This window comes from Dermacentor albipictus, chromosome 1 (assembly GCF_038994185.2).
Source record: "Dermacentor albipictus isolate Rhodes 1998 colony chromosome 1, USDA_Dalb.pri_finalv2, whole genome shotgun sequence".
In the NCBI taxonomy this organism is placed as follows: Eukaryota; Metazoa; Arthropoda; class Arachnida; order Ixodida; family Ixodidae; genus Dermacentor; species Dermacentor albipictus.
In genome coordinates this window covers 317,314,583-317,333,962 of record NC_091821.1, presented here as the reverse complement: position 1 = coordinate 317,333,962, position 19,380 = coordinate 317,314,583, and the positions used below count along the sequence as shown (strand labels likewise).

Genomic DNA, 19,380 nt, shown 5'->3' with positions numbered 1-19,380 from the left:
CTCTGCCTGCTTTATCAATTGGATCAGCCTGCAATGAATGGTGAATGAGAGAAGTGGCATATAACCTAGTGGAATGCATTACTACAAAATCTCAGCCCTGCTGAACATTAGAAAAGCATGCATGCAACTGCAGTGCATGAAATTCATACAGTGCATGCAACTTTTGTTATTGGAGCTACAAAGTAATAAAAAAAGCCTGCAGTATTATGCACTACCATGCATAATTACAACGCAATATCTGCAATCAATACCCACACCACCACAAAAGTGAAATTGAGGTCAATAAGCTCGCCGTAAAGCAACTTTGTCATGTTAACGCTTGTTTGGTCAAGCCCACCTACCTTCCTAAATTGTGGATCTTCACGCTCTATATGGTGCTTAAAACTGATTGATGCCGAGGCATAGGCTTTTCTCCCTTCAGTAAAAGACCACCAAAGATGGCAAAGGTTCTGTTTTGAGGTATGGAAGGGTGCTTCCTTAGAGCAATACCTTAATTCATGTTAAATTTTCTGAGCGAACCACACTCATTACACACATACGCATGTGCATGCAGACACACACACAAGGTCAGAAAAGCACAACTCGGTAGCACCAGCATAGCCAACCTAAAACATGTGACGCACCGAGCGATAACAAAATGTGTAGTGTACTTTTGTTTCCCCAGACAATTGCTCTAGGGCTGCAGATCAATGAGCCTCCCACAACAAGCAGCAACTGACAACAACTCAATCTGCGCACAGGCGCAGCCAGAAGTTGCATGCACAAGGGAATAGGGCATACCAACACTTCATGAGCTGCTTCCAATAACCAAGAAAGTCAAACCAATATGTATTTGAGAATGTAGTGTGATTTGCTATAAAGCTACAAGCAAGAGAAAAGCCGACGCACTCGCACGGCCCACAAAACAATAGCTATTTCCTCGATGTGGCATGTACATCAGACATAAGTCAACACAAAGCCTAGGCTGTAAAGTGCCAGAATGTGTTTGCAGAGGCAGGTAATGCTTCCTTGCATCGAACTGTCATAGTAGTACCACTGAGCAGCTTAACATTTTAAGTGAAATGGCAGAAAGCCATGCTCGTCGGGGATAATCAATTACTACACCGACACCCAATTTTCACATATTGCAGTTTTAACTGCAGCAATGGTAATGCCAGGCCATGTATTTATGGCAAGCATGCATTATTAATCTGAACAATGGCCTGTTGAACAACATTCTGCATCTGCACACCTGTTTATTTAGAATAAGTGAAATCTGTTACATGGTGTGAAGCTAACATTAAAAGATACTTCCTGCCTAAAAACTGTATTAGAAAATATTTCCAACTGTGTATGATATCTTGCACACAGAAGTAATTTACAGGAAGTATGAACTCATAAGTGATGTTTCCTCTACAAAGCAGATGTGAGAACATGAAAGGCAACGAAGATTGAATGAGCACAAACCTGTCTGCTGAAGGAAAATGTGTATTAACTACAACATTTTTGTAGCAAGCCAGGAGAAGAGCAAAGCAAGAGATGAGCAGTGTCACTGGAAAAGGGTCTCGGCAAACTTGCCATGTGTTTGTCAAGTCAGACTGAAGGTGTGACTCACTCCCGCAAGGCTGGCTGACAAACAACATATAAACACTTGGCAGTACACAGCAAGCTCAGCCCCTGCAACTGGCAATACAGATTCCTAGGGGGGTATTGCTAGCTCCAGTGGAAACCACTTGCGTTCAACAAGTCAGACTGGACAGCAACTGACGAGCACTTGTAACACGCAAAGGGACAAACAGCCAAGCTGAATACTATGACTAAAACAATGAAGGTATGCATACCTGGACAAATGCTAAGCACTCTTCATTCCTTAACTTATTGTTTTTGAACTAAACCCAACATTTCCAGCAGAACTACATACCATAATGTTATTCTGCAATGATCGATGGGGTCCCAAACCAGCACAGGCTGCGATAGATGCCGTAATGGAGTTTCGACTACTTACTTTTGGTTATTCTACCCCCATCAAAATGCAGCCGCCAAAATCAAGAACTCGGTCCATAACCTTGCACTGCTCAGCTGCAAAATGTCGGCCACTGAAGCAAGTCTCATTTTCAATCAACATTTTTTTCTACCATAACAGCAGCCTTTAAGATTGCTGCCCAAAGTAATAAACGAGGAGAAAGAGGGTTAACCAAGGGGCCCGATATATTAGTTCTATAAGGTCTTATATTAGGTTTATAAAGTTGTGGGATCATTCCCCACCTCCGGCAAGTTGTTTTTGCATCCACTTTCATTTCCATTAATTTATCATTTCTTTATTTCATTTATTAAGCACAAGTAATTTCCCCTATGTTGTTCTTGGTGTCAGTGTTTGTTGGCTTCTTATGATATGCCCTAAAGTAAGCAATTCATTGAAATACTTCAAATATTTTGTAAACAAGTGTTACTTGCTTTCATGCCTCTGTTCCAACCAACATATCCAAGAGGCACAACTATGCAGTAGCTACGCTGGGTTTACAATTAGAAAGTGAGAATGTAAAGTTAAAGCCTCCTCAAACAAGCGTGGAAACTTGGCAGTAGCACCAACCGCATAGGCAACTTGCTTAAGAGTCATTACAATATTTTCAACATACGATTTTTAAAACATTTTGATAAAAGACTAAAAAGTGATTAAGACTTTTCCTCTTTGCACAACTGCAAAATTTGAATAATGAAAACTAACCATGCACATTCCTAAAGGTGCATATAGTTGACTGCCAAGAAAGTATGCAGCAGTAGTCGCAGATTTTCATGAAAATCAGTGCACTAATGAAGTTTAAGGTAACAATGTTACTACAGCCCACGAATTTTGAAAGTAAGCTCTCTATCAAAAAATAAAGCCAGGCCCAGCCACAAGAACAAAAGGAGGTTGGTAACAATAGCTTGTAGACAGTGCCAGGTAACACAGGACAGTTAAAGTGGGATTATCATGGCTGTCTGCAGTCATCCGCTCCTTGTGGCGTCTGCACCCTAACCTTTTCAATCCTACGTTTCTCCCGAGGTTTTATGTTCTGAGGTAACAATTTGATTATGAGGCACATTGTAGTGGGGGACTCTGCATTAATTCTGACCACGAGGAGATCTTTAAGATGCCCCCAATACACGGGATCCTGGCATTTTTGCATTTTGCCTCTATCGAAATATGGCCGCTGTGGCCAGGATTCGATCCCATGACCTTATGCTTAGTAGCACAACACCATAGCTGCTAAGCCACCGCGGCAGGTCAATCCTATGTGTACTATGTGCAAGTCATGTCAGACAGAACCAAATGGTCCGATATTTTTTGTTGCTCCCAGTTGCAGCAAAAAACACATTGCCATATATAAAGTGCTTGACAACTTCGTTGTCAACAGCTTTGTGCAAACAATGGCAGCACCACGTGTGAAATTGTTTTTCAGTCAAGGAACAGAAGAGTGACAAGTGAAGCAAGACTAAATGCCACAAGGTGTTGCTAGGATGCAGAATGAAAAGCGACTTGGACTTTCCAGTTCAGCCAATCTGGACACCTCTGGACCTAAAGAAATGTGTGAAAATGAACATAACTGCTGTTTGAGAAACGAGTGAGAAGAATATAAGAAACAGTGCTTTATTATGATCAAGTAAGAACCTAAAAGGTATTGAAGGCAAGGAAAACTGCAAATTCAACCTTTGTCCAATTATTTTGGCAGTATTTCTTTTATTCTCTTACTTGCGTTTTCCTTGTAGTTATCAGTTATGGTTATTAATATACTCAGCGTTGTACTGCATTTTCCAACCCTTTCTTTCATTCTGAAGAGCGCACAAAGGTACAATATATAGATCTGTGCTGGCCCGTTCATGCATATATGTTCAGGAAGCTCCCCTGTTTCGGGGATTAGCAGCACAAAACAGATGCCTAACAGCGTCGAAATGCTGGGATCCTTTTAGCAAACACTGCTGTTTACTCCCTTTGCTACGAGCATTTAAAAACGCATACGTACAATGGAGCTAATAAAATGGACTGCCTAACTGCTCGGAAGGCTAGGAACGCAGAGCGAGAGGCAGGGATCAGCCAAGCACCAATCCTGTTCAGACATTCAAATTGGCACCGATATGGTATCCCAAAACATATGAAACGAAACGTCGGGAAACATTGCTGCGGGATACATCTGCAATATCACGCAAAATTGGCAGCTTGTGCGTGAACGCCCCTTTGAGACAGCGTGGAACTTGTCCGCAAGACGCCCCTTGAACGCAGCCCGCCGGCCGTGAATCACAACCTTGCCGAGAGACGGGGGACGTCGACACTCCTGTCTTTACTTTTATTTTCGTTTGCAAGGTCTTGACACAGCGGACACTGCTGCATTTACACGATAGCTACGCGCACCCGATAGCAACAAGCGGGGTAAAAGGAGTACCGCCAAGCTAGGTATCGTAAACGGTGATCAATAGCGCGAGTACATACTTTGATCTGAGCCTGACGAGTGCGAAGCCTGACGTGCCGACCTCGCTAAAGGCGCAAGGCTGGCTCGGAACAGACCTGTGACGCAGCTTCGCTCAACGATTCAGCGCACGCAACTCCAACGGGGTCCCCACCTGACTACTAAATCGCTGCCGGCTGGTCGCAACGAGGACTTCTTTCCTCGGAACGCTCTGATTCACGTCAACACGCGCACAACTACGCCAGGGACGGCATCGCCATTGTGAGAAAACAGTAACGAAAACAAAGTGAAAACCAAAAAACTGATCTCACGCTTGTGCAAAGGGAACCCGTCGGTCGAAGTTCACTGCTCCTGTTCAGGGCCTGGCGCCGACTAGTTGGTTGCTTGAGGCGAGTGGGCGTATTTTGCAGCTTGTCAGGAACGCGCGGCGCTCGCAGGGCGCTCTGGTGAGCAATGGCGAGCCCGGACACACCGAGCACCGCGACCAGCCGTCAGTCAACGCGGATCCGCGGATAGCGACGAGATAAATAAACTGTCACCGTCGACGTCGGGAAAGGCTAGGCCTATTCGCGCTTAGGCCTAGAGCAATCTCGTTTACACGTACTAGAGCCCACTTCGCCGCTGGCTCTCTCGACGATGCCGTTTTTCCTATCCTCTCCCTTCCCAGCTTTTAAGAAAAACAGCAGCACAAAAGCACGCACTCCCTCACAGCGCGCACGGGTTAAGAGCAACGGGAAAGCACACAAAACTCACCTAATTGAAAACTTGAATGTACTCCGGAGAGTCCGAAATACGGGCTAAAAACAAAAATACGAAAAAATTTCACAGGGAGTCGACGGGCCTTCCTTTACACCACCCTCGAAAAATGCAGCCGAGTCACACAACGTCCTTGTAACCTTCCGCTGGGGCTTGGATGAAAGGAGCCAGCAAGTTCGAAGGCAATACTGGCGCTCGCTCTCGATGCCGCAAAGTCAGCTAAATTTCCATTCGGTCCGAAAACATTGCGGACTTTCGCCGAATATCTTTAGCGCAGGCCTGTCGCGGGAAAGCAGCGGACTATGTTTCCTGTTATCTTTCCTTCCTCTGGCGACGAACAATCTCTGACGTCACAAGTTTCTTTCTCGGTGTTGCCTACACAATTAATTTATGCCGCTAAAACGGCTCTTTAGTGATGCTACGCTCGCAACATTCCTCAAAAATTTTGTCTATTTAAGCTCAATAATAATATTTGGGGTTTTACGTGCCAAATGCGGCCGCCGTGGCCGGGATTCGATCCCGCGACCTCGCGCTCAGCAGCCTAACACCATAGCCACTGAGCAACCACGGCGGGTTATTTAAGCTCACTATTATTCGAAGCTAGGACGGGAGTTTTGAGAACGAAAACATACAAGGCTAAATTTGAAGACGTGGACCTTTTGTGCACAGCTTGCGGGGCCGAAATGGAGACTATACAGAGCATATAGTGCTGAGATGCACAGACCTTCGCCCGACTCTGGCAGAGGGAACAGTGGCAGATATGGAAGGGCCATTAGGCTTTCCCGGGGAACGAGGGCAAATAGACGAGAAAAGAGTGGCGGTAACGAAGGAGAGGCTAAAGGATCGGTGGAGGAAGTCAAGGGAGAGATAATACCATAAATCGGGGATATAATGTTTTGTATACTTTTTTAGATAGTTATTTTGGGGGGAGGAGGGAAGTGAAAACTAGTTTAAGAAGAAGGGGATGTAAAGAAGGGAAAAAAAATAGGAGGGGGAGCAAAAGGCTAGGTGGCGCCAGCCGCCGCCCGTTACACAGGGTGTAGCTGCCATCCATCCATTCATCCTATAAATTGATAAATTAGACCACGTTACAAAAAAATATAAGGTGATTTAAGGTACGCCAGCTTGATATCTTAAGGGGTTAACGAATCAAATGCACGCGCAGCGATTGCTCATGCACACGACGGCGCCACGTACGCAACAGCGGAGTGAACGAGCATTTGTCTAGACAAGCGCTTGCCTAATATAAAGATTGAATTTGATTATCTATTTCCAACAAATGCCAAACTCCTGCCCATTAAATATTTTAATGGCATGCTACAGGATCGCTTAACGCAATTAGGAATAGATCATGTGATCGCGACTGACGCGTCAATGAGTGAGGAGAAAGCGAGTGTGGGTATTTTCTTCAACTCATCATGGGCATTAAACCTTTCTGATTTCGCGTCCATATTTCTGGTTGAACTATAAACCTTTATCTTAGCATTTCAAAAACTTCCTTCAAATTTCATCTTCAACTCCATCTTCAGACACTACTATACACTCTTAAGCAAAATTGCACCCTTTTGCCACACAACGATAACCGTCGTCTGCAGTCTTGTCCGCATTTCCTTTCTTTAACGCGGTGGGCCCGGTACTTTCCAGTAACCAACGGCACGCGCGTTATCAGCATGACATAGCATTCCCGACAGGAAAGTAGCGGGCGCGGCGTTTTCAAGAAAGAAAACGCAAGGAAGGCAGATGACGATAATTCTTGCGTGGCAGAGACACATCCCAAAGAGTTTAAACTTTTCTTACACTCTTAAAACGGTTGCACCCTTTGGAGTGTGTATTTGTCCCACAACAATAATAGTCATCTGCACTCTTAGAAAAATTTACACCCTTTGGGGCTTATCTTGTCCCACAACAATAATCGTCATCTATCTTGCCCGCGTTTCCTTTCTTTAACGCTGCGAGGCCGGTACTTCCCAGTCACGAACGGCACGCGCGTTATCAGTGTGACGCAGCATTCTCGACAGGAAAGTAGCGAGCGCCGAGTTTTCAGGAAAGGAAACGCAAGCAAGGCAGATGACAATTATTGTTGTGGGACAAATATACACCCCAAAGGGTGCAACCGCTTTAAGAGCGCATAATACTCTTAAACGCTTGCAACCTCTGGAGTGTATATTTGTCCCACACTCTTAAAAATATTTACACCCTTTGGGGCGTATCTTGTCCTACAACAATAATCGTCATCTGTGTTGCCCGCGTTTCCTTTCTTTAACGCTGCGAGCCCAGTACTTCCCAGTCACGAACGGCATGCGCGTTATCAGTGTGACGCAGCTTCTCGAAAGCAAAATAGCGAGCGCCGAGCTTTCAGGAAAGGAAACTCGGCCAAGACAGATGACGATTATTGTTGTGGGACAAAATAAGCCCCAAGGGGTGTAAATATTTCTAAGAGTGCACAACGATAATCGTCATCTGCCTTGCTTGCGTTTCCTTTCTTGAAAACTCGGCGCTCGGTACTTTCCTGTCGAGAATGCTGCGTCACACTGATAACGCGCATGCCGTTCGTGACTGGGAAGTACCGGGCTCACAGCGTTAAAGAAAGGAAACGCGGGCAAGAAAGATGACGATTATGGTTGTGGGACAAGATAAGCCCCAAAGGGCGTAAATTTTCTAAGAGTGCACTCTTGGAAAAATTTACACCTTTTGGAGCGTATCTTGTCCCAAAACAATAATTATGTCTTGCCCGTGTTTCCTTTAACGCTGCGATCCCGGTACTTCCCAGTCACGAACGGCATGCGCGTTATCAGTGTGACGCAGCATTCTCGACAGGAAAGTACCGAGCGCCGAGTTTTCAAGAAAGGAAACGCAAGCAAGGCAGATGACGATTATTGTTGTGGGACAAATATACACCCCAAAGGGTGCAAACAGTTTGTAGAGTGCAGAGTGTAGTCAATACATTTAAATCATTAATGCCCCCAAACTTTTGCCTGGTGCAGTTGATACGGGTTCCAGGCCAATGTGGTATATTCTTAAATGAAATGGCAGACAAACTTGCGCGGATATCTTTTGAAGGACCAGCTATGTATGTTATGCCTACTTCAGCTTATGTCACTGCAGCTAGGTTAAGAGAATTTTATCTTTTCCAAGATTCTACAAAACTGAAAATTTATAAGTCAGAATTTGATCATTTGTCCTTTTCATGGGACAATAAATGGTGTCCCATGCATAAATTAGAAATCTCCGTAACAAAATTACAATGTAGCATCCCACCATTAAATTTTTACTTATACAGCAGGTCTGGTCTGGCACCGTCCCCTCTGTGTCCTACCTGCCAGGAACCCAAAAACATTGAACACTTTCTACCAGCATGCTGTCGATTCAAAATCCAGAGGAAAAAAGCCAGAATTTTCATTCCGTAAATTGGGTATTACTCAAAGTATCCTCTTCTTTGGGGCTTCATTGGGCTTTAACCACAGGAACATCTGCGTGGCCATTTGCAACTATCTCTGTGACCCAAGAAGGCTACCATATTAATTCTCAACATCATTGAATAATTGGATAGATAATTAAACTGCTGATTCAGTCTTTGAATTTATTCTAATACCACCCAAGAAAGAATGCAAGGTTTGCTGTTTATAGTTACAAATATTTGTATTTCTATCTCTGCCATGCAAACCTATTTCTTAATATGAACATTATACTCCATCCTGATTTACTTTTCCATCTTGGCTTTTCTCTCTCCCCTTCCCTTTAACCTAAACCACCGGCTTCTTGGCCAATCCCCCATAGTGGGCAAGCACAACAAGTGAGGAGCAAGCAAACAAGCAAGTAATCGATGATTCGGAGCAGACGCTTTTTGACAAATTGGAACAGCCTGCTGAGGCTAAAGGCGGTAACATGCAAACTGTCAAGAAACTCACGTCCAAAACGGAGAACATGCTCCGGCTGATCCTCAGGGTGACGAACCACAGGGGGGGCGCCTCAGCGAGAACAATCTCGTCAGACTTTACCACGCCTTCCTCATGAGCCACGTAAATTACGTAGCCTCAGCGCTAAAATGGACCAAGAGAGACGCGGCCAAGATAGAGACACTGATGCGCAAGAGCATCAAAAGGTGCTAGGTCTTCCGATCACTACAAGCCCGGAGCAGCTCAATCGGTTAAGGGTCCACAATTCACTATCAGAAATCATTGAAGCGCAGACCAAGGCACAGGTCGTGCGGCTGTCGACCACCAGGGCTGGCAGACGCATCCTAGAAGAAGCAGGGATAAGTGCAGAGGCAGAGTGGAACGCACGCAGCGTCGCGCTCAGCGCAGCGGTCAGGGGCACTTTCAAGGTCGAGCCGCTTCCGAGAAACGTCCACCCGCAATTCAACGAGGGGCGCCGAAAGGCGAGGGCCCGAGCACTGCTGAAATCGACCGCCAACTGCCCGGGACTGGCGGCATTTGTAGACGCGGCCCAGTACGGGCGCAGCGACCGGTACGTGGCCGTCTCGATACGCTGGGATGGCACGATAATTAACGCAGCATCGGTCAAGGGGGTAACGTCCGAAGTGGCCGAACAGGTGGCAATAGCCATAGCAATGAGGGACCCCGAACGTCCTTACGTCTACACTGATTCGCGATCGGCGGCCAGAGCATTCGCCTCGGGCTCGATATCGTGCGAAGCGGCAGCCGTCCTCGGCAGCGAGGGAGCCGCAAGTCATCACATCGTCAAATGGTTTCCAGCCCACATGGGGGCCGACATGCACCCCGAATTTCCCAACGCCAACGAGCTGGCGCACGGACATGCGCGAGCACTCATGCACCGCGGCGATCGTGGCGAGCGAAGTGGCGGGGAGGGAGGGGAGCACCGAGACCCACTGCTCACCTTCAACGAAATAACAACGCACTATCAGCTGTCGAGGAGAACCTTCCCGCTGCCCCACGCTAAACTCACTAGACCACAGTCATCGATATTCAGAATGCTTCAGACAGGGTCGTTCCCTCGAGAGGCAGACTGAGCCGTTATTCACCAGAAGTAGACCATTTTATTAGAACAGCTGCTTGAAATAGTTTTTTCAAAAATGGCAACTGTGGAGGGGTAAGAGCCGCAATGTCCGGATTGTGGCTCATTGTACTGCTCGCTAGTGCATATGCTCTGGCAATGCTCCGCGTTAAGCGACACCGTGTTCACTAAAGAAGAAGACTGGGTGGACGCCCTGCGAAGCGACGACCACCAGACCCAGCTCCGGGCCGTCCAGAGGGCTCACGAAAGGGCGGAGGCTCACGGGCTTCCCGTCCCAACGTGGGTGCGGCCCGCGACCCCTGCCGACCACTAAACCAAGAATGGGTGGGGAGGGGTTCCTCAGGACCCAATAAAGTTATTTCCTCCTCCTCCTCCTCCTGTTAGACACACCATTATCCGGCATTTACTTCGCCCATATCTAAACTTTCCGCATCTAAAGTAAGTCGTACTCCATTGTGCGCTTTCAACATCATACAACCCGTTAAAGGTTCCAATTGCAGAAGGCAACCCATTACTTAAATTATGCGACCAAACGCGATAATGTTCAAGCCATAGTCACACGCTGCTTACATTATAGTAAGAGAAACCACCTGAGATAATGTACTTTGATGCTTTAATATTGCAAATGTAAGCACGCTATGCATGCCATCACTTTATAGTGGATCTGAGGCAGCAATCTCTTGACTGTGGCCAGTGCATATTGAATCCAGCGCACAGATTTGCGGCGCACTTATGTAGCTAGGAGTAGTAGTCAGAGAAACTGAAACAGGGATTCAAAGTAGCAAATAAAGTACTAGTAGTTTATTTATGACACAAGTATGAAATGGTCGTCAATATTGCAAAACACATACACAGTTATTCAATCAACAAATCTCTGCCGCTAATTAAGTCTCTGAAGCACATTTCGGGTGAGCACGGCGAGCATCAACTTGCAGAATGATGAGGTGGCAACTTTACCCAACACATTACGACCAGCTGACATATCTTCATTGCTGGCGTACAGCAAAACAATGTGCAGTACCCTATTCCAGCACGTATATATTAACCTCACAAAGCCCAAACACCCATTCCACATGAAGGAAAATAACAATGACTTGATCGCATTTAATTTTGTAGTACCTTTGTACAATTGTACCAAACAATAACATGTCTGGTACAGTGAGTTAAAAAATATTTAGTCGAATAATTAACTTAATAGTAATAGGTTTGCTAAGCTATCCATAACTGAAACTTCACTCCAAAGTGTCAGAAAAGCTACATGTGTCAAAAAAAAAGATATGTTAGGCTTTGTGAGGTCAAGTGCTCCCTAACCACACTGTAATGAAAGATGACATGCATAATGCTATCATTAAAAAAACTCTGCTATTTCTGTACAATAACAAAAGGCATTAGTAGATATCGGGTTCCTGTAACAAAAAACATGACTAGTTAATGTATTTCGGGTACAGTACTAGCAGGACTAAAATTCACAGCCCGACTTGTAAAATATTGCTTGTAAATAAACACTTAATTTTTACTAGGTTCCCACAGAAAAAATCATTTTTGTAATATGGCTGGATGAGCACTGTTTCTTATAAATTAAGTACGCAAAAATATCAGCCCCAAATAAAAATTATTCACAAGTGTACAAAAAAACAACTTCAAGCATGGTTTGTGACAACTTTGGCATAGACTTAGGCAAAGAAGAATGTTCTTATATGAAATGACAAGTACGAAAACTCATTCCACTAGTTTCAAAGTAGCACCTGCTGCTACAGCAACAAATAAATGAAAAAACTAAGCCAAAGGGCAACAAGGTGACTGCTTTGGTGACTAGATAATTGCTATAAGTGGCAAAGTAATGTTTGTTGCTGTTATGCACTAAAGTTATTTAAATCTGTGCTGAATATGCAAGCTGCAGGAAAATTACATATGGTTATGCCATTCTCACAGATGCTGGTTGGCAATTTTCACTGCTCAGGAAACATTAAGCATGACATAAAGATAAAGAGAATGTTGTCAACTCTTGCAACGAAAACTTGGGAAAGAAAAAAAGAAACTTGTGCATAAGATAATTAGGTAAACAAAAACAACAAATGACCAGCAATTTACATTATCTCTATTTTTTAAGCTGTGTGGCAAATCTGTAAATCACTTATCTGGACGTAGAATAGCAGTGACAGGCAAACAGTAAATATGATAGTGTGCTTTAGTATTGTACATGCTGCAACAGATGCCTTTTTCCTCTGCATAAATAGAGCCCATGCTGCCACTATTTGGGTCATATTCAAGAATGGTCACTGCTTCGAATTTTTTCTCTTGACCATGAACTAGCATCCTGTACAATCCCTCGCTGTAACCATGCACATTCCCCCGACTGCACAATCATGCAAAATGAAAGTAACACAGACAATAAATGTGCTGCTGCAGAGTTCTCTCTTGAATGCTTCCACATGGAATAAGCCAATTGGCACACAGTGAAAGTTACTTGCCCGAAAGTGTTTCAGTAATCAATGCATGTCTCGAGAATACACAATTGTCATTATGTGTTGAAAAAGTGTGAAGCGCACACAGCAAACCCAACCTTGAATGCAAATCTGCAGACCAAGCAAACACGAGCTGTACTCCAATGCTCACGGTGTAGATGCCTCATGTATCAATTCTCACATGCACACTAACTGAAGAAGATGCACTGTGAAGTTGATCCCAGAAATGACTTAATGGACTGTTCCTTTTTCACATTATATGTCCATGCTAAAAATTAGTCCTATGTTAGGTGAAGATGTAAAGCTGTTAATAAGGACATGTAAACCATTTAAACATACACATATACAGAACATTCACACATAATATATTTAGTTATGTGCACCAACTTCCCATGAGCTTAAACTTGGTTTCGTAACATGACACACGAATTTAAAGCCTAGTTACTCTTATGTAATATTCTACACAGCACTGCTCAAAGCATGTCCTACCTCAACCTCGGTCTTTTGGCACATGTAAATATAACTGGAAAACACACATTGATACTCACATTCATCGCCACAGCAGAGCACAATTATGTACATAAAATCTTATTAGAATTGCAAAACAGCTCTGAAATCGCAGAATGCTTCACTAAACAAGTTTATCAGATAAAATATTTGCTAACTTAAACATTTAACAGAAACCTCCATCCAACTGTGATCATTTTCCATGATTATGACAGACCAGAACTACAGGATTATGGTATGTATGAGCTACAAATGGCAATTTCTGTCATGTCAAAAGAGCACATGCACCTGCAACATCACCCAAAATACACAGTGGCATTCACTGCATGTTCCCCTCCCCAGTGCAAGGTTTAGAAGCGCACCACAGTACATGTCTTTACACTCAGCACCTCCAATGCAAGAAGCCCCTCTTCCTTGCACTGCCATGCGGTAGTACAATGGCCTGTATTTTTATTCTAAGAACCTTAATATAACCTGCCACTGTCTACTGGCATTTCACAGCCAGGTTGCATTTTTGGGCTTTACCACACAATTAAACACTTGGCATTGTTTCCCTGGTTTATCACAATATTTAGTTCTCCAGAGGCAGCCAAACCAGAGTACACCTCAACAGCAGCTAATCTCGTAGATGCTGAGGTGAACATGCAGCAATGGTTTTCCACTTTTTCCAGATCATCCAGTCAATCAAAAGACATCTATACATTGTAGCTTCACGCTACATTCTGGTGGATGACAAATATTCCTTTCATCAAAGACATCTGCTGTATACTGAACAACATGTACCAAAGCATACAATGTTGTAGCAAAATTTGAGCAAATACAAAGCAGCAGGAAGTGCGACACCTGCAAACTGCAATTAGACAGAGATAGATTATTTTTTGCCAGTGTCAGTTTTTCGTAAACACAATACACCCCAATAAAAAATATGCCTGCGTCCTTGACTGCTGCTATGCAGGAATGCTCAATGTGATCTGCCAGCGACTCACAACATAAGCTACACCAGTCCTTAAGGTGACTATATCTTTCTTTGTTTTCTTTAATGTGCACATTATAGCAAGGGTTTACTGTTTTCTTTTTTTTTCCCATCTAGGACAAGGGCCAGTGTAGAGAGCTAAGGTAAATAGCAGTTGCTTCATTGCAAGTGAACACTGTGAACTGATCAAGGGACAAAGCGAGCAAACAACACAAGTGCTGTTTGATTTGTGCAGCTTGTCTCAAGAGATATTCAATTACCAATCCACTCAAATGACAATTTTGATTTAGTAGTTGGCGCTGCAGAGAAACAAGCAGTACAGACTTGTACCAGACACACAAGACAGCTTGCTGTACTGAAGTCACCAGCTTGACCACAGAATCAATTGATAAGAACAATCTGGCAATAATGACTCTTTTCATTTATGTAGTTTACACAAGTATGAACTAGCAATGCCAGCCCAAATTTTACTGAAGTATAGCTGGTGCCACAGTGGTTGAGTAAACACAGTGCTGCCATAGAGCACTCTTATGGGCAGAGCATGCTTTACATAGAAGACCAATATATGGGATCATCACGCAATGCTGTACTCTGCCTGTGAGTCTCAAAAGACTAGGATAGGAAACTGACAGGCACCACACTGACAACAACCACTTACAGCCCAAAATATAAACAGGTGACACAGTAAACAAAGATATACTAATAAAAATGAGAGCTCTAATGGTAATGATAACATTCAAAAAGAAAGCTCTGTGCATGACAACAAAAAGATTAAAATCAAGTTCTGCAGTCAGGAAACGAACATTTCATCATGTGCCAACATTGTTTATATACACCATTATCTCTCAATTCCTTCATGCATAAGCTCATCTCTGTAATGACAACTGCCATCCTAAATGATAAACCTCTCTTCTTCATTGCTGGCAGCAAAATAACCATGCAGCTGAGTCCCACTAGAAGCACTGACACTGACCTTCCATAATATTCATCAGAGTGCTATTAGATATAAAAATTTGCGTACCTGTATATATTTCCACATTTTTCACCAATGTCAGCGTGTGACTTAGCCAAAATTTAGCATGATATTAGTCACCTGGGTGTACGCTGGAATATTTAGTAGCATGCTGCGCTCTTTATTCGCTTTCTGTTGAAATATAATCACTAAACTCAAGAGACCTTATGATTCTCTAAACTATAGTACTGCAAAACCACAATCATGAGCTTCCGACTTCTGATACATTCAAAGAGTTACATATGCTCTTGGGAAGAACCTCACGGTACTTGCGGAAAACAATGACAGAACTGTAGTACCACAGTAAGAATTCCTGGGAACTCCTGCAGAACACCACGAGGCTTCCCTGCAATTTAAAGGAACACTAAAGAGAAACAATAAAATCAGTTTAGACAGTCAAACTATTCTTTTGCAACTCTATCTTCATTAAATTTGTGGTAGAAGGTTGATTACTAGAACATAAAATGTAGGCAAAACTTCCACTTTTTAATTTTCATGATGGAACTTCAGTGTTGGTGCATCGGTGTGATGTCATGGATTTCAAAGCACTTTCTCGTATTTTGGTCATTGTGGAGCAGTAAAAGTTCTTGAAACTTGCAAAGTTCAGTTCTTGGTTTCTTTACAAATAGTTAACTGGACCCAAGTAGATGCCATCAGAATTCATGATGTTACAGCGAGCTGGTGCCGAAACTTCGATGTGGCATCACCAGTAGTCTCGTTTTTGCATCTTTTCTGACTTACCATGCATTCTCTCGTGATAATAGTGGCCTTTTTTGCTATAGTTAGAGTTATTTACTAATATCGCTGAACTTTCATTTAATGCGTAAGCATTCTAAGCCTACATCCCCTAGAAATCTGTCCATCCATTCGTCCAAAACACGTGACACGATGCGCCCCATAGGTATACATGGGGTCCTATGGAATATACATGAGAATGCATTACAACTACTATGTGTGACTACAGAGATTTACGATTATGGCTTTATATAGTGAGTAATGAAGAAGTATTAAGAGTAACTGAGGTTAATGAACAGCTAATAAGATTAATTACAATGAAATTAAGCCTAAATAAGACACCTTAGAACTAATGAACCATAAGAAAACATAATGAAGATTAATTATGATGAAATGACTTAAGTGCAATGAAAGTTTAGGGTAATTAAGAATAGTGAGAAAAGTAAAATAATGTAGGTTATAATTAGCCCAACCAAGAGTAATTAAGGTTAATTTATTTAAACCTAAGCAAGATGAGAATATTTAATAAGGATTAAACCTAAGATTAATTATGATTGTATTAAGACCAATCAGCATTAATAAGAGTAATTCAGATTAGTAAATATTACATTACTTAACCCTAATTCAGATTAATTAATATTACATACTTTTATTTAATAAGATTAATTATGACAAATTAGGTTTGCCAATTAGGTAATTTTAACCGGTAATTGGCAATCCTTGCAGCACATTGCATCATTCTCGACACAGTGAACCATGGTGTGCATAACTCGGCCACTCACTCACTTATTCATTGCGAGAGCGCAAGATGAGGGACTGGAAATAAGGCTTACACACTATCTGACAAGTCCCAGTTGTCCACAATTGAGGTTAAATTGTTTAGGCCTAATCAATATTAATTAGGAGTACTTAGGATTCAGTAAGGCATTTCAGTTGAGTAACATTAAATTTATTAAATATAATCAGGTTTAATTGAGGGCAAATAAGATTACTTAAGCCTAATTATTATTAACTACAATATCATTACTTAAGCCCAATCAATATTAATAAGGGCAATAATAAGAGACTTATGCATGCAAGATGAGCGACCGAAAAGAATGTTTACGCACTATCTGACAAGTCCTAATAGAGAGTTTCTGCAGCAACTTATCCTCTTTAGCATCCATTTAAACAATCTAATCTGAATGCAGCATCAGCAGACCCATGCTTTTTGCAGTTGCAGTGCCATCCATTTGACAAGCAGGGCACATGCCAAGACATTCCTGGTTAGCAAGCACACTGCCAGGTGACCTTTACTGTGCTAACCTTCACTACTGCCTTAATTCCCCCCTCCCCCAACCCCTGCATTTGGTTCACAAACCTACGAATCTCACAGGAAGCATGTGCAGAGCAATGCACTCCTTGCTAGCAGAGTGAAGGAAGAGTGCCCCACATTGCATGTTCCCTGATGATGTAGACACAACATCTCAATCTGCACTGTGGTATGGCGCATGAGATGAGCCCCCCAGAAAACTCTTAGCACTTGTCAGTGCCCAAAGCAGGTTTTACCTAATTACTTGCACAAAAGAGTTAGAATGCTCAGCTTGAAATTGCATGGTTGATTATTTGAACCAGGGTCGGAAACCTTTAAACAAGAAACCAGAGCCAGAATCAGAATGCAATGAGCAAACCAGACAGACACACGAATGAGAAAACATGATTGGCTCATTTCCTAGCTCACAAGTGCAGTTCACAGTAAAAGAGTTCTCAAAAGCCAGAGTTGAGAATGCAAGTAGCCAAGGGATTAACATTAGTGCTGCTCAAGATGCAAGGTATTTCGCAGAAAAGTCATAAGAGCTGGGGGCATGACGCCTTCATCACGCATGCAAGAATACACTCAACAAAACAAAAATTACAGTCACTGACTAAGTCAAAAGCATTAGACATTTTGGAACCCGTACGGGTTCCTTGTTCCCAATGCCACGGACAAGGCATTGTGGTAAGTTTATATGAGTATCACATGACGTAAAAAGCGAAGATAAACTTGGGGCAGGGCACTGTCGGTCCTGCTGATAGTGTTTTTTGTCGCTTATATATGCAAAGATTCAAGCAGCCCCCCCCCCCCCCCCCCAGCTTTATGGTCACCTTTTTTTTCCTGATGATTGAAGCATTCTCCCATTTTCTCCTGTGATTGCACTTATGCAAGTGTTCCGCCAGTGCATTCGGCACGTGACAATTTTTCTAGACATTGTGTTTATGTTCTTTCAATCACCTTGCGAAATTCCCAGTTTCGTCAATGTAGGAGAACGCACAGTCATTGCAAGGTATTCTGTATACCACTCCCAGAAATTTGTCGTCTGCTATGCGGTCTTTCACGTAAACGACTTGGTTCCATAGCTTGTTTCCTGGGACCTGTGCAACTCGCAAGTTATACTTTGAAAAGACACATGCACAAGTGCAATCATACGATAATATGGGACAATGTTTCAATCATCGGGAAAGGACGTGCCACGAGGCTGCTGCTCGAATCTTTGCATATAAAGCAACAGAAACACTATCAAAAGGACCAACGCTGCTTTGCCCCAAGTTTATCTTCACTCTCTACGTCACGTGATATGCATATAAACTGATCATGATACCTTTTTCATGGCATTGCGCACAAGGAACCCGTATGGGCTCCGAAACATCAAACACTTTTAACTTGGTCAGTGACCGTAATTTTTGTTTTGTTAAACGTGTTACCTGACCAACTGAGGTTTCGTCGAATTCTTAACTAAGAATGCACTCACTTTCCAATATATCAAGTCCAAAGAGAAATCGTAACACAGTTTGACATATAAGAAATAAATGAACAAAAATGTGCTTGTTAAGTTTTTATGTGAAGCCTTCATGCATGCATAATGAGGCACACACATCTTGCAGCAATGTTCGAAGATCATTTTGTATTGATCACTTTCGAAGATCATTTGACTTTCAAGAGATTTTGCAAGACTTGGCACCAGATGCATATACGTATATGGCCAACAGCATTTCTGCCGCTATGCCAAGCTCGCTGTCTTCGCACGGTGCCAAGAATGCTATCAGCCGTATATTTCAATGCGTCCAGCAATCTTGCAAAAGTTGAATTATCATCAAAAGTGCCTACCCAACAATACCACCTCTGATGGACAGCAACTTGCCAACTGCCAAAACACATATTTGTAAGGTACCAACTGAACCAACCCACATCAACATGTTGCTGGCTAGTGGAACTGATCTCGATACAGTATTAATTAAAATGCACAAGCACAGCATGCACACTTTCCTGTTACCTCATGAGAAGTGTGCACCAGCATGAGCACTTATTCTTATGTTGCCAACATGTTGGCATTGCCTTAACACTGACTATCAAACACAAACTGCTCAAGACACACTGGTTGCTGATCAATGTGCTCTTGTAAAGTTCTGTTGTATTCAAACTCCATGTCTATATTGCATACTTTTGCTGCCTTCATATAGCTAAGGGAAAACCAACTGAAGGGCACACACCCATTCGGC

General features: G+C 43.0%; 1 protein-coding gene across 2 annotated transcripts in view; it reads right to left on the bottom strand.

Moving 5' to 3' along the window:
• The window catches only part of Rab5 (RAS oncogene family member Rab5), a 43,666-nt gene extending 38,144 nt beyond the window's left edge, over positions 1–5,522 (bottom strand). The window contains exon 1 of one of the 2 annotated variants that reach the window (XM_065434709.2): positions 5,175–5,522. The gene's annotated coding sequence lies outside the window, so the exon portion shown is untranslated. Of the gene's footprint in view, positions 1–4,732; positions 5,079–5,174 lie in introns of those variants that run through there. The other variant, XM_065434720.2, reaches the window with a different exon arrangement.
• Positions 5,523–19,380: the final 13,858 nt, after the last annotated feature.